This window comes from Amblyomma americanum, chromosome 5, assembly GCF_052857255.1.
Source record: "Amblyomma americanum isolate KBUSLIRL-KWMA chromosome 5, ASM5285725v1, whole genome shotgun sequence".
NCBI classification, from domain to species: domain Eukaryota; kingdom Metazoa; phylum Arthropoda; class Arachnida; order Ixodida; family Ixodidae; genus Amblyomma; species Amblyomma americanum.
The window spans coordinates 49729659-49746673 of NC_135501.1; positions in this window are offsets into that span (position 1 = coordinate 49729659).

The following is a 17015-nucleotide window of genomic DNA, read 5'->3' on the forward strand; positions in this document are numbered from 1 at the left end:
AAGCGCTTTGGAAATGCATTCGCTCTGAAACAGCAATATGTCGGCAAACCGCTTGATGTCTATTATCTATCAAAACAGACATTATAGCTCTTTGATTGGATACTTTAGTCCATCATGCACGGCCTTGGTGTGCAATCTGCCCATCAACAGGGGCACTGCCCTTTGGTTTTTCCGCAAGATGAATGCAGGTCTCGCAGCTGAGCCTTTCTGACAAGACCATGGCCAGATATCCATCAATAAGGGTATACACTAACCGCTTCGGAATTGGGGAGCCATGGTGTAGTGCAAAGATCTCGCAATCTGTTCTTTGTTGCTGATGGGAAAAAGCTCTTGCTTGTACAGCTGCGTTACTTTCTGAGTGTCTCCATTGAAAACCGCTGCATCAGTACAGAATGAGCCTGAGCTGTTGACATTGCTTCGAACTAATGCAGACACAATACCGATCTTCAACATCTTCTCAAATCCGTAGAGTACAGTCTTCACATCCGTAGCATAATTGCAACCTCCTGTCCTTCAAAGGAACCCGACCAGAGCCTCAGTCGGATATCACTCGAAAACTTTCGAGTGAAAATAAATATGAACTCCTTTTCCTTCAGAAGGTAACGATTGGATGCTACATTCGATGGTGTTGTCAGGACCAGTGCTGTGTATGTCTCATTGGTAAAGAAATCTTGTCAGGGTGGCTATCCTTTCTCAGTCTTTCGATGTATTCAAGGAAATCAGCCATTGCAACCTTTAGCCATTGCTGGCGCAAATCGAGTTCGGCAGAAAGCCCGTGGAATGATACTTCGGCGTCTTTCTTTTTGCAATTGATGTGAACATACATAGGCGCACAGCTGTACCTCATTATGCACGCTGGTAGTACACAAACGGAAGGAAACCAAACGTCACGGTATATTGCTGTGCACGTTGGCACCAGCGAATAAAACTTTGCTTTGTTGATCTCGCACGAACCAACGCACGACGCGCCCAGCAAGCCTGCGATGGTCAGGCCAGACCAGACGAGTGTCAGCCGGCAGCGCCACGAGCGGCGAGAGTTGGCAAATGGGTAAGAGTGAGAGGAAAGACAGTGATTGAGCCAGAGGGGCTCTTGACAGGCATAGTTTTATAAAAGAGCCGTCGGTCTACGTCAAGACTACGCCAAAACCTCGAAGACTGTGATTCAGGAGGAAAGCAGTCCCAGTTCGGACGCCAAGCTAGTACACATGATGGAAGCGGTACGAAGTATGCACGTTCGATGGCGTAAAAAAAAGCATGACCGGCGCTTAAAAATTCCAATTCTCCGACTTGAGAAGGATATCGAGGCATACATGTGGGACATTAGCCGACAGCAGTGGCAGCAGACTGGCGATCGCATTAATGGCCAACTGGGCAATATGAACACATGGTTTCTACACAAGCATTTACTCCATCCTTCGAAAACTAAGTCTGAATCCCCCAAGACTATACGGAGGATCGTGCAAGCTTTCCATGGCAGCGACGAAGAGCTCATGATCACATTAAAAAATCAGTATGTAAACATCTCCCAGGATATAGCCCCGGCACATGGGTATTCCGGGTTGGATAATGCTCACATGGATAGTCTTTACCGTAGCGGAGGGCAAAGCTCCTCTTAATCAAATTAACACCACCTCAGCAGCCGGGGACATCGCATCACCAATAATATGTTGCCAACTTAGGGGACAAATCACTAGAGGCTCTTACGGACTTCTTCAACAGGCACTGGACAGAAGGCAGCATCCCCGACGAATGGAAGCACGCTAAAATCATCTTCATTCCTAAACCGGAAAGAGAGCCGAGATTAGGAATCTCCACCCAATTTCGCGAACGTCATGTCTAAGAAGGGTTATGAAGCACGTTGTCTTAAAAAGGCTCCAAATACACGCCGACGAGGAAGACACGTTAACCCCATCCATGATTGGGTTTTGAGTAGGTATCTCGACTCAGTACATCATGTGGCAGGTGCAGCAGGACATTCTAGATCCAAATCACATAACAGCTACTCTTACCATTCTGGGACTCCATGTGAGTAAGGCCTTTGACGATATGTCACAAGCTTCTATCCTCTCTCACCTCTCACTGATGAAAGTAGGCAAACGGACATACGACTACATCGCCACCTTTCCAAACCAGCGCACGGCTACGCTGCATTTAGTGGACAAAAGTGGTGCCAAAATTACACCAGGGCAACTCGAGACCAGGGCGCTGTACTTTCACCTTTTATCTCCAACCTCACAATGAGTGGCCACCCGCGTGTGTTGGATGCTGTCCCACTATACATCATTCTATATACACCGATGACCTCACCATATGGACCATCTCCGGATCCGATGGAGATATTGCAGTTTCATTACAACGAGCTATCAACACGGTACAGCCTTTCGTGCAGGGAAACGCAGCCTTGCGTATTCAGCAGTTAAATCGAAACCTTTAGTTATCAGGAAAAAACAAGCCTCACAAGCAGCACCCGACGTTCGCGAACCCATCGAATTGCACAATGACAACCATCCAATACCCACGGTAGCCACGATCAGGGTTCTTGGCATGCTTATTCAGAATGATGCTCACAACACGGAAGCCATCCGCCATCTACGCGTCTCGGCGCACTAGATAGGCGGGCTGGTGAGGCGCATTGCCACCCGTTGCAAAGGCATGAGAAAAGCCGACCTGTGCAGAATCATGCAATCATTCATGATAGGTCGAATCACGTACGCCTGTCCATGCTATCATGTGCGTAGCAGGGACGAAGAGGCACTTGAAAGCATCGTAAGAACAGCATACAAGGCGGCCCTTGGCCTGCCGGCATACCCCAACTGATATCGACTGCTGCAGTTGGGAATTTTTTGCACGCTCTCAGAGCTAATTGCCGGCTATAAGACAGCACAAGTGACCGTTTGTCGCGCACTGTTGCGGGACGAGTAATTCTCGACAAACTCCACATCACTCCGCTGAGGAGCTATGTGCGACTTCGCATTTATCAGTCGACATTACTAGTAAAATTTTTGTCAAACCAGTAGCCAAGAACATGCTGCCAGGCAGACAGGACGAACGCAGGAAACCAAGAGCGCAGGTCCTTGAGAAAAAGTACGAGAACGAACCGCGAGCAGTATACGTGGATGTAGCTCAACACATCAAAGGCGTAACATACGTGGCATATATGGCAGCTCCAAAGTCAGCCCTCGTTAACGCCACAACCTTTCACGCCGAAACCGATAAAGAGCGGGAGCTTCGAAACCAACGACGCATAACTGGCCCTCTGGAGCTGTTTACACTTCAGTCGCGCTTTAAGCTTCGTGGCGGTAGTGACAGAAGTGTTCTGTGTGCGTTGGCATTGACAACATTGAGGAAGGAACGCGGGACTTGAGCTATATGCCATCGGCGTTTATTGTGTTCGTTAGCCTTGGCGTTAACGTATTAGACTCTGATGGTTTCGAGGAAAGAAAGGGCGCATAACTGACTGCCTGGGTCAGTGAACGCCGCAACCACGCTTTGAAGTACGTGGCTACGAGAGATGGAAGGGCACAACCAATTTGAATGGCCGCCTTCTCGGATTCGAGCAACCAAAACTATGCCACCATTCCGTCCAGTGAATCATTCTGGACAAGGTAAGAGGGAAGGGATGGGAGGGCACAAGCAATTTTAATGGCCACTTCTTGGATTTTATAAACCGAAACCAAGCCGCCGTTCTGCCCCTGACGTCATACTGGGTGTAAGGGGAAAGATATTGTAGAGCACAATCAATATTAATGGCCGGCGTCTTGAATTTGAGAAACCGAAACTATGCCGTCATTTTGTCCTCAGACGTTATACTCACATAGTTCCACCTCTATCCCACATATTGGATCCGGAAGTCATCATTGGCACGCGGCAGGTGATTATTTCTACAATGCCATTGTAGATGGCGCTGCATGTCTCAATGCGAGATGTGCTGTTTTCTAGTTGCTGCTACAGGTGACGCCGTGATCTCATGGTGGTAGCCGACCCCACAAAATCTCGAAACGTAAGAGCTAATGCTCTTAATAGTGCGCAACGTTCATTGGGTACTCGCCACAGTGGCTCAGGGGTTAGGGCACTCGGCTACTGATCCGGAGTACCCGGGTTCGAACCCAACCGCGGCAGCCACGTTTCGATGGAGGCGAAACGCAGACGCCCGTGTGCTGTGAGAAGTCAGGGCACGTTAAAGATCCACAGGCACCTCTTTCTTTCTTCTTTCACTCCCTTTTTTATCACCTTTCTTACGGCGCGGTTCGGGCGTCCGCCGAAATGTCAGATAGATACTGCGCCATTTTCTTTCACCAAAAACCAATTTTTGTGAGATATCAGTGCACGTTAGATATATCCAGGTGGTCAAATTTATTCCGAAGCCCTCCACTACGCCCTCTGTTTCTTCCTTTCTTCTCCAAGTCTCTCCTTTATTTCTTCCTTAAAGGCGCGGTTCAGGTTTCCGCCGATATGTGAGACAGATACTGCGCCATTTATTTTCCCCAAATACCAAAAACCAATTTTTTGAACGCATAAGCATTGTATGACTGTGGTTTCGTTTCATCACGAGTTTGTTATCACGATATCGTTCGAACAATTGGTGTTATAAGAAAAAACAATGATTACATTAGAAAGAGCTCAGTACCCCAACCAGGAAAAATACTACATACCCGACAAATATATGCAGGGTCTGCCACACTAATATAGCCACTTTAACTCACACGCTCTGGGGCTGTAACAAAAACCCGCGAGGTGCTAAATACGAAACCCTCTACCTTGCGGAGCCCCAGCCTCGGTGACTAATTCTGGGCCGTCCAGCAGGCCCGTGAGGTGACGGCGAGGCAACACCTCGACGTCCCCACTTGGCAGACCTAGGGCCTCTTCGGTGAAAGCTATGCATGACTATAAGGTTGTTATCAACCAGTTAGAAATAGCGTAATATAATTTACCATAGGAAATCATCAGGTGTATGGGGAAATAAATAATTAGAGCCAAAATGTCTAAAAGAGGACTGGGCTGGTGTAAGAGCGGCGCCAAATTTGAGACCACCAGAAGTGGGTGGAACTAAAGCGCCGCGCCAAGTTGGAAAAACGGGAAGTGTGGACGAAGCAAAGCGTGGCGCAAATTTGAAAACGAATCGTGACGCCATATTTGAAAACTCAAAATGGGCAATGAATTAAAAACTATTATTTTAGGCAAAGAGGGGCTAAGAGGAGCGAGGAGACGTCAATGCTCACGTAGTATTCCACCAATGCGGGTGCCGATGTGCTCTCATTTTTTTTCATTGGGATACCAGCCTCTTGCAATCTACCCTTAACTTAACTGCATCTTGCAGGGTGGCAGGGCGGGCGAGCGGACTATGCGGTGGGCTGAATGTACACAGCGTTAGGGACGAGAAGCCGCGTCTAGTTGCCCGATACACCACAAGTTTCGCTCTCTAACCGAGTTCAGCAGCAGTCAAACCGCAGCTATGTTTGTAGCGAAAGCCATACTAGGCTACTAGAAGTGAGTTTCGCCGTCGGAATTTGTAGAAGTGAGTCGGAGGCAACAGCTGCAAGTGCGTTGTAATCATGGCAACCAGCTGCGCAGTTTTACAGGTGTTCTGCCGCTGCGCTGTGCCAGTCTGCACGGCTTCCCCGACTCGTGACGTCACGTGCCTCGCGCATGCGGAAACCGTTCGCCAGTGCGCAGTCTCCTCCATTGTGTCTGACTGCGCAGCTGACCATATAAGCCCGAGCGTGTGCGCTTGTTAGTCAGTGCACAATGAATGAAGAAGCGGACGGTGAGCGCGCGTATAGTGCGCTTCAACTTCGGTGCCTGCGAGAAGCTGCGTGGGACGACCCGGAAATCATTGGTTGGCGTGTGGACGCCCTACAGCGTACAAATTAAACAGCAAATATTAAGAGTGCGTCCGAGATGTCGAAAGAGCGGATAGAAAGTCTCGCCAAGCGGCGCCATCAAGACGTGGAGCGACAGAGACGCCGAGCCGTTGCCGAAATAAAAGTATGTGCGATGGAAGAACCAGAGGCAAAGAAGAAGCGCCGGAACACTGACTGCATCGTGCGGCTGACGACTAGTGCTTCGGCAACCAGGATGTGCGAGTCCTTTTGCTAGGCTACGTATATCTTGGCCTAGTTGAGCTAAGCCACTGCTGATTTTTTCAGGAAAGGAAATGGCGCTGTACCTGTCCCATATCTCAGTGGACAGCTGAACCGCGCTTTTCCGCGGGTTCGAATTCCTGCACGTTAAAGATCCCATGGTGGTCTAAATCATCCCGGAGTCCTCCACTACGGCACCACTTCCTCTCTTTCTTTTTCAGGAGACGAGACGTGGTGTTATGTACACGCCTTGCGTGCGCTCCACGAACTGTTCGTTTCATCATCGGTTAAGTGTGCGTCTAGATACTGAGGATAACCGGATACAGAGGATGACTGGATACTGAGATACTGAGGATGACTCCTTAGTGGTTCTAGTGTGGGCTGAGCAGTTTTTTGGAGCCTCGACTCCGTTTTTAGTGAACTTTTATTGGAGTTCGAGGAGGCGGTGACCGAGGCTTAACTCTGGACTACAGTCTACGCGTCAGTGCCTGAAACGCCAGTGCTCGGCGTTCAGCATGCCACAATCGTACGGTTCTTATTTTCACCGATAACGAGGCCCACACAAAAGTTTAAGGCAAGAAATATTCCTTGCAACGCAATAACCCAAGCTATAGGAATGATGGCATCGAAAGATGAAGCCATGCTGGGCTGGCAACGGTGCGCTGTGACGACGTCGCCCACAGCATCGTTGTCACAATTTATGATTAAGAGCATGCGTACGAGATGATGGGTGACAACTCGTCTCACTTACAAACATGGAACCCAGATCGTCGTCGTTCCAATTAAGGTAGAACGCGTAACTTCTACGAAAAACGCAGTGCGCGGTGTCTTCCGCATCGACGCGTACGACGACAATGAAATGATATTTCAGTGGCTTGCTGCGAACGAGCAGAAATCTTCAAAGTACAGAAGATGGACAAAACTGATAGAGCTGTCATCACATTTATGCAGCTGCACTGCCAAAAGCAGTCGAGTACTACATGAAGATTATAAGGGTAGATGAATGTCGGCCGAAACATATGGTTTGCTATAACTGCCATAACATTTGTCATGTGGCAAAATACTCTCCCGAGGACAGTGTGTGCAAAGACTTCGGTCGCAGTCACACACCCGAAGAGGTGTGCAATGATGAGCCATTTTGCATCTCGGGCAAAACATCGCGGCACATTGCGCTGAGCCGCGCTTGCTCCAGCAGAGTGCCGCCAAGTCCCTCTGAGACGCCGTTGACTGCTCCAGAGACGCCTGCGTCTGGAGTGGCGTCCCAAAAAGCAGGCGTTCGGTGGGCTGATGTAGCAGTTGGGAAACACTCAAAATTGGCTCGTAATGGTCAAGTTAACGTTGTACAAGGAAGTAACCTCGTCAACGCTCTTCGGTAGGAGATTGTGCAGCTGCGTTCAGAAATGCAGTCTCCAATATGCCAGTAAACCAGGAAAACTGATCGATCACTCTCATCGTTACGCAGCTCCGTCACAAGACCGAGCCGACCCAGAAGCGTTAATAAAAATGTCAACAACAAAATACGTGCCAAGCAAAGCACCATTGGACACTGCGACTCAGCTCTCACAAACAGCAGCGCAAATCAAATACGAGGCCACACGCGAGAATAACAAAAAATCAAGGTCATCCATCAAGACTTGGAGTCTCAGTTTTCCACACTCGAACAAACCATGGGGTTTTCCGCATCACACGTTGAAATTCTCCTCAATAAGGAGCAGTGTGAAACTCCACGCAAAAAGAAGGCCAAATCTCAAAGACCGACGCAAGCTCATCTGCCCTTTTCATAATTTGGCTCGGGGAGAATACCATTATACAGTGGAATTGCAGGAGCTTTCGCCACCACGGCCCTATACTGAAATCTCGCATTAGAAATGTGCTAACCATAAGGCATCCTGCTTCAAGAAACACGAACACCATGTACCCTTCCAGGGCAGAGGGTGTTCACAGATCCATCTATCGAACATACGACAAAGGACACGAGTGAAGTTTAGTAAATAATCAGGCTGCAGTCCTCAATTGCACAGATTGCGAGGCGACGCAGATCCACCTTCTGGAGCCAGTAATGAATATCAAGAGGTCGTCGTTGTAAGGACGAGGTCTCCAGGCAGTAGACCTATTATTTTGGTGTCTCTTTATTACAGCCCTCTCACTAAACAGCTCAGGGTGGGCAAATAAGAATGGCTTCAAGAACTGATTGATACCGTTCGCCAGCATTCAGTTATTTTTGGTGGTGACTTCCATGCCAAAAACGTTCTCTGGAGTTACTCCATGACCAACTGCAAGGGGCGTTGTCTCGAAGAATCCATGGAGTTTTCTAACTTACGCCTGTGCAACGAACCACATGTGTCCACGCTTGTCGGCCTCCACGTTAGACAAACCGACTCTACGCCGGGCCTCACTCTTGCAACACCTGGCGCAGAAAAACGCTGGAAAGTTTTAGATACTACACGGAACCGGGATCACTTCCTCGTTGTCATCCGTGTCAACAAGAAACCGCTTCGAGCCAAGAAGACGTTGCCCTCACTTGACTGGCAGCGCTTTCGTGAATTGTCGCAACATTTTTAATGTCATAGCTTCAAACGATTTGTCCATGAGGTTACCACAGCTAAAGCAATGGCGACAGAAGCAATAGAATGTGGCGACACAACGACTCATCTCTACAACCATTTAGTCAACCTCTAGAAACGTGTCTCTGTTCTCACGAACCGCTACCGTACACGCGGCAAGCGCCACAAGGATCTTCTAAACCTTCATCGTCAATACAATACCATACGCGATCGCTCAAGGAAAGAGCCACTCGGCCCCACGGCAGGACGGCGTCACCAACCAGATGGTTAGAAATATTAGTGATGCCGCCAAAGCGCAGCGCCTAGAAACAGTAAATAGCTCATGGGAGACAGAAGATGTGCCGGAGCACCTCAAGCTAACACTGGTTAACCCCATACCAAAGCCTGGAAAAGATCCTTCTATCATTTCCTACCTCAGACCAATTGCTCTCACTTGCACCGTTTGCAAATTGATTGAGAGACTTATCAACTAAAGGATTCAATATTAGCTACTATACGCCACAACTTGGTACCACCCTGCGAAAACCGGCTTTCGCCCGAATATGAGTACACCAGATTGTTTATGGCTGCTTCGGCAAGTCATTGATCGAACTTCTCGACACCTCGTGCCTGATTACGTCCTCGCAGTCGACACGAGCAAACCTTTTGACGACGTCGATCAAAACGTCAACCTTACGGAGCTTGCCCAGGCCTTCCCCAGTCAACTGGCGCTGAACTGGGTACGGAATTTTCTCCAGAGCAGGCGCGTACGTCTCAACTGTGGCACCCCCTCCCACTTACAACCTCGAAAAGGGATTTCTTCAGGGCTCAATCCTCGGCCCTTTGCTGTTTAACATGGCGACAGCGAAGGCAGAGAGACGCCTAGAACAAGACAGTGCAGCAATATTCGCGATCTACGCGGGCGACGTAACAGTGTGGGTCGAGGCCAATGAATGTGAGTCCGCCGATCACATGCAAGCGAAGCAGCAGGCAGTGGTGCGTAGCCTGGAGACCTCACTGACAGAGCTGGGCCTTCAAGTATAACCTGACAAGGCTGAATTTCTCAGCATTGATGGCAGGACTCGTAACCACCCGTCCCAACAGTTGCATCTTCTCATGGCAGGCCAGATGCTCACATCTCATAACGGATCACTTAAACTTCTTGGTGTGCCCGTCAGCAGCTGTAACACTCCTCGTATTTGCATCAAATGCCTCAAGAGCACCTGGAAGAATAACCTACATCTCATCGCTCGTATATCAAACAAGTACGGTGGTTCTAGGGAGGAGGCTTATCAGACTCTGGCTCGCGCGGTAGCAGTTGACAAGATTCTCTTCGGCACCCCTTGGTACGAACTGACCACGAAAATCCACGAAGACATAGCTCATCTGCACAGGGCTACGTTACGCAGCATAGCAGGTCAACCACGACACACGCACATCACGGCTGTAGAGGAAGTGGTGGCCCTTCCTCCTACACAGAAAATCATTGCGTAAGCTATAACTCGGCACGAAACACGCAGAACTTGCACGAAACAGCGACGCGCTTTGGAACGCTCTGACCGCCAACTATCGGCACCGGTTTATTATGAAGGCTGGCCGGCTCCGCCCTGGTTTCGTCCACACCTCGGCCGCTACAGACGTATGGCTCCACCCAGAGCCCAAAGAGCCGCACGGCTCCACCTAGCTCGACACACGGCTGCTGATAGAGAACAAGATTAGGAGGACATATACGTAGATGCAACCCTGAAATACGGCGGGATATCAGTGGCATGAAGCAGCCGTGAGACTCTCAATTTAAACGGCTGCCATACCCTTCGTGCATCTGAAGGTTGCATAAAGGAAGGGGAACTGCTTGCTATATACGGCGCTCTACTGCAGGTGGGAAACATTATGGTCGGCAATCAATTGCTACAAACTCACATGTCGCGCAAAATCTCAGTACTCTCTGATTCATATGAAGCCGTGTGCGAGCTCCACAAATCATTCGCGGCCCACCCACTTGCACTGCACAATACTTATGTAATCATAATCCTCTTAACACGCCGCGTGCGCATCTGCCTCGCGTTTATCCCTGGACAAACGGGCGATCACGACGGGAACCGGTCCGCTCACAGCGTGTAATGATCCTCCGCTCGCGCATTGGCTGCGTGTGGCCAGGGGCAACGACGGGAGCGTCACAGAATCGCGACGAGTGATGTGTGTGACGAATGCGGTGCAGTGGAAGCACTAGAACACCTGCTCCTTCACTGTGCCGCGTTCGCAGATGCTCGTCGCGGTATGCTTGCGGCCTATACGGCGCTGGGCATACTACCAGACTCACTCGCTATTGTAGCCGCAGGGCAGTGCGCGAACTCGTGAGCGAAACTTGGTGAGCCTTTGTGCATTCCTCGAACACAAGGGCTTGACGTCCCTTTTGTTCTCCGCCAGGTAGTTACACGCAGTGACCGAACGTTCCGCTAGTTCTACCTTGAACGATTAATAACTAGACGTCCCACTCCAGTTGCAACCAACACAGTGCTGTGCGCGTGTTTTAATTCTTCCAACATGAACTAATCACGCGCACAACCTGGACACATTTCTTATTGTGTAAATAGTTTGTACATATTACTTCTCCCCCTATTTTCTCTTCCTGACCCCTCACCTCTTTCATTTCATTTCTCCATTCTGCCTGCTATCTTTTTTTTCCGCTGCCCCAGCTCAGGTGCTTCAGTATTGATCGCAAGTGCCGTGGCTAGAAAAAATATTTTCCTTCCTTTTTACTGCTATTTTAATTAAAAAAACACTACCACCACCGCCACAACGCGGCTCGGGAGCCTCCGCTGGCATACCCCGCCGTTACCGGCAATTAACTGCTTTTATGTACAACAACTTGGCTGTCGTAACGTGCAGACTAGAGCGTGCCAATCAGAGGAGCCGTGCACGACTTACGGCCGTTACACCACAGGGTTACCTTGATACCTCAGCTTCTCTCACATTGCGTGAGCAGATTTTCAATAGCAAGCTCATCGCCGATGCCGCTTTCACAACCAACCACATCCGTTAATAGCTTACCGACCCTTGCTGGCATCAAGGGGCAATATTGACGTTGTGAAGTGCCCGTACAGTGGCTGCACGTGTCGTGCCGTCCTCTTCCACCTAGTTTGGCATTGTTCAGAGTTCCGCAAGAGACGCGACGACCTCGTCGCCAAGCATGGTCTTCCCACTGATGGTGGTGAATTTCGAGCATTGACCAGAACCAGAGCTAACTAAATCTGGGAAGATATTGCCAAATATGCTAAGTGGCCTGTTCAAAGCAGTGTAAAGCATGGCTCGACCACCCATGCCGTCCCTTCATATATGAATAGAGCAGTACTTTTCTCTTCCTTAAGAGCCCAATTCCCCAACAAACTGCCTTGAGCCTACCTTCCTAAATAAACAGCTCATTCATGCATTCAATCATTCATTCCTTCATTCCTCTCTTTGTTCTTTCATTCCCACCTTCCTCTGCTCCCTTACTGCGCGCTTGTCGACTACTGATCCGGAGTTCCCGGGTTCGAACCCGACCGCGGCGGCCGCGTTTTTATGGAGGAAAAACGCTAAGGCGCCCGTGTGCTGTGCGATGTCAGTGCACGTTAAAGATCCCCAGGTGGTCGAAATTATTCCGGAGCCCTCCACTACGGCACCCCTCTCTTCCTTTCTCCTTTCACTCCCTCCTTTACTCTTCCCTTACGGCGCGGTTCAGGTGTCCAACGATATATGAGAATGATACTGCGCCATTTCCTCTCCCCTCAAAAAAACCAATTATTATTATTATTATTCCGTTCCTGAAAATCCAACTCTCAATCCTCTTTTCCGCTGCACTGGTCGCAACCTCTTCACGCATTTGAACAAACAATTCGATGCAGAGCAAAAAGAAAAGCGTTATTTTCCTAAATCAAGCTGATTCTCTGTGGATCTTTAACGCATATATATATAAAGTTAAATATTGTGAGCTAGCAAGACTTCATGCGCTCAAGAGGAAAGCATGCAGTAGCGAAAAAAAAAACTACCAGCTCCAATCACATTCGTCCTCGTGTAGCTGTGCGTGGATTTTTGCTTTCATATTTTTGGAAACCATCTTTCAGCTCACAAAATTTCAGGATTGCATTGTGGTCTGCTTAGTAGCGGAAATGTGAAAGCCTTTGCGTTTCCTCTTTGTCCCTCCATTTTCGTGCGAGAACCGGCTCGGACGTGGCGTGGATCGGACGCTCGCGCGAACGCTCCTCGCTTCACCCATGCCCACCGCTGAATTCAGCGACGGTCAACACCGCTCTTGCCTGGATTTCGTTTTCGAAGCTCGGATAACGCCGTCGGACGCATCGGCAAGTCCCTTTTTGCCTGTTTCTGCGGACTTTTCTGCGTTTCGGCTCTCGCCGGTACGCACGGCCCGCTAGGCCCACGCCAGGCCTAGCGACCCCGCTCTGACGGGGCTGTGCCGCATTATCTGAGTGGGATCTTCCTCCAACACTGGACATGGAAGTCACCGTGGAGGGGGCTGACATTAGCCCCGAAGAAGTTTCGCACCAATATGGTTGGTTCACCGTCGGTGAATCGAAACGCTCCGGTCACGAACGCCAAAGGAATAACCCCGCGGCACACAATGGAACCGATCGCGCCCAGGGAGAGGGCAGCATGCGGCACTCTGCCGACTCCTCTGCGAAAAAGCTTGGCCGACGACTTGCTCGACAATCGGTGGCGTCGAACCAACCTCGCCTACCCAAGGGCCTAACCAAGGTGATATTCTGGCCATCGGGCGGCCTCCGTATACTCGAGAGCTGTGGCCAACTCGGCATCTTTCAACTCATCCGGGACGCCGCGGGCCTCACCTTGGCAGAATCATCTGAAGACTGCATGCTACTCAACTTCAAGCAACACACAATACTGGTGGCCACCCATTCCGCGGTACGAGTGGAACGCTACTTAAACATCAAGGAGCTCATCTACGGCGCGAACAAGATCGCCATCACCTCGTATGTCGCCACGCCGGATGGCAGTGGTAAAGGAGTGATCCAAGGCGTTCCGAAACATCTATCGGACGCTGACATCCTTGCGAACCTTCAGCATCCAAGGAATCCTCCAATATGTGGAGTCCGGCGCATGGGTGCGCAGTCGCAGACGGTCCTCATTCTCTTCAATGGTGAGCGAGTTCCCCGTTGGATCAGCTTCGGTGGTGGCATGATTCGCTGCTGCCTCTACAAAACAAAATACGAAGTGTGTTCTTTGTGCGGACAACTCGGACATCGCAGAGACGTTTGCCCGGACCCGAAAAACGCTCGCTGCCGCGGATGCGGCGTGCCAAATCCTCCTGAGACACATAGCTGCGAGCCTGAGTGTGCCTTGTGCGGTAAGGGCCATGAACTGGGCAGCAACAAATGCCGCGAAATCTACCGCACTCCATACATTGTCAGCAAACGCCGCTGGGAACAGGAACGCCAACATCTGACCCAGCATAGCCAAGAGTCGCCGCAGTCTAAAGAGCGACGCAGCCGCTCCAAAAGCAGGGGACGAACAAATTATAGACATCGATCCAGCTCCTTTTCACGACTGGACCCGAGAGGCCGGTCCGCCTCCAAATCCAGGACTCCTTCACACCAGCCACGGAACCCCGGTTTGAACCAGGACGCCGTCGGCACGCAAAAGGTAGGCTGGGCAGATAAAGCCTCCCAGAAATCTGACTCCAACCCCTCTGAGCTAGCAGACCTGAAAGTGCTGGTAGGGAAATTACTTCGTGAGGTCGAGGACCTAAAGAAAGAAAATGCCGCTCTAAAACAGCAACAAATGCAGGCTGGGTCACCGCCTACGACCGATGGCGCCAATAAACCTACCCCCTCTACCTCCGCCGAAGCGGACATGCATGCTGAATCAACGCGGGCACCCCCGCCTAAGCGAAAAGCAGGCGATTCCCTGTCCGAAGGCCAAACACTAGCCGACACCATTCACAAAATTGAAGAAGCGCAAACGCAGACTAACAGCACCCTCATTCAAGTGCAGCTTACAATGACTTCCATCATGGAAGAATTATGCAGACACCGGCAGGAATTAATTAACTTAGGCAGCTGGCAGCAGGAAGCAGAGAGCAGGCTCCTTCCTCACAAAATTCGCAAACCCGCTCCTTCTGAAGCGGTATCTGACTAGCAACAACATGGCGCCACAAGCCAATTACACCATCTGGTAGTGGAACTGCCGAGGATTTAGCCGCAAACGAGCTGTACTCCAACAATTACTCAACAATAGGGACGGACCGGACTTAATCGCACTACAAGACACACAAACTAATAGCAAGCTAGCTGGGTATCAATCCTTTTCATCGGGGGGTGGAACGCTTGGAGTCACGACTCTTGTCAAACGAAATATTGCGGTAGTACAGCACGATACCCCACTCACAAATGTCACACACGTGCTAGTCGAATTAATTCCGCCTAGGAAACCCGACCACAGTCTGTTTGTGCTGAATGTCTATAGCAGCCCAAAGTTACGGAAAGCAAGCTTCGGCCCGCTTTTTCAGGCGACCCTGAAGCTCGCAGGCAATCACCCCGTCATTTTCACGGGAGACTTTAATGCCCAACACCCGGCTTGGGGTTACGCACAGGAGGACATTAAAGGTAGAAAACTGTGGCTCACCGCACAACAGTGTGGGTTGACTCTTCTTACAGATCCACTAGTCCCCACCCGCTGCGGTAACAGTGTTTTCAGGGATACGTCTCCCGATCCGACTTTTGCTAAAAATTCGGGCACTCCAACATGGATAAACACTCAACAAAATTTCGGCAGCGATCACTACATATTGGAAATAGTGACCTCAACTGGCCCCAAACGTCGTAGCGCTCGAGCCCCCACCCTTGTCGATTGGGACACGTTCCGCGCTAAAAGAGCCGCCCGAGAAGCTGATACCCCCGAAATACTAGACATAGATATCTGGGCACAGGATCTTTGTCAAGATGCCAAAGCAGTCACCCATACGTTAGGCCAGGCTGACCACCTGGAGATTGCGGACAGCCGGCTTCTTCACCTATGGGAGGCAAAGAGTGGACTCGAGAACCGACTCAAACGACAGCGGTGGAACCGCAATCTGCGCAGAAGAATAGCTAGGCTAAACAAGGAGATCGAGGATCATGCAGCTAAACTTACTCAACAAAACTGGGATGACATATGCATCCAAATGGATCGCAATATGGGAGTCTCTAAGACTTGGCACTTGCTCCGTCATCTACTTGACCCTACAGGTAGCAGAACCACCCAGAGGCAGAACCTGCAGAAGCTTGTGCATGAGTATGCAGGCCCACCAGAGGACCTTTTCCTTGAACTTAAAGATAGATATATTGGCAATGCTCCTATCCAAGCCTTCCCAGATTATGCTGGTCCGGAAAACACGCAGCTCGACTCCCCCATTACTGTGGATGAGGTTAGAGCAGAGATTGCCAGGCTAAACTGCAAATCCGCCACTGGCCCCGATGCAGTATCCAACAAGATCCTCCGCAACCTGGATGAAGTGTCGCTACAATCACTAACTGAGTATATGCAGAAATGTTGGTCGGAGGGCTCCATCCCACAAATATGGAAAACGGCAGAGATCATTCTCATCCCAAAGCCAGGGAAGGCACTCAGCCTTGAGAACCTCAGGCCGATTTCGCTCACGTCTTGTGTAGGTAAGCTCATGGAGCACGTAGTTCATACCCGCCTCAACCGGTTTATGGCGGAGAACGAGCTGTACCCTCCAACCATGATTGGATTTCGACCAAAACTTTCTACGCAGGATGTAATGCTTCAGCTCAAGCATCAGATTATTGAGGCAAAAACGCGGGACACCAGAATAATTCTTGGACTTGACCTGGAAAAGGCCTTTGACAATGTCAGACATGATGCGATCTTGGAGAACCTTCATGAACTCGGGGTGGGAGCCCGCACCTTCAACTATATCCGCGACTTTCTTTCAGGTAGAAAGGCGCATTTTAGAGTAGGAGGTCTCCACTCGCATGACTTTCCCCTCGGCAACAAGGGCACCCCTAAGGGATCGGTCCTATCACCATTTCTCTTCAACGTTGCAATGTTGAAACTTCCACACCTATTAGCGCAGGTTCCGCAACTCCACCACAGCCTCTATGCTGACGATATCACCTTGTGGACCGCCGAGGGCAATGATGCCGAAATCGAGGAGAGACTACAGCATGCAATAGATATCGTGGGGAACTATGTAGACCCTAGGGGGCTGCGGTGCTCTCCAGCCAAATCTGAATTTCTCATATTCCGGAACATCAGATCCCTTGCGCAAACCCCACCGGCCATCGAACTCAGTATTCGCGGAGTCCCCATTCCTCGAGTGCCCAAAATTAAAATCTTGGGCCTAATTCTACAAGAACACGGCTTCAATGGTGAC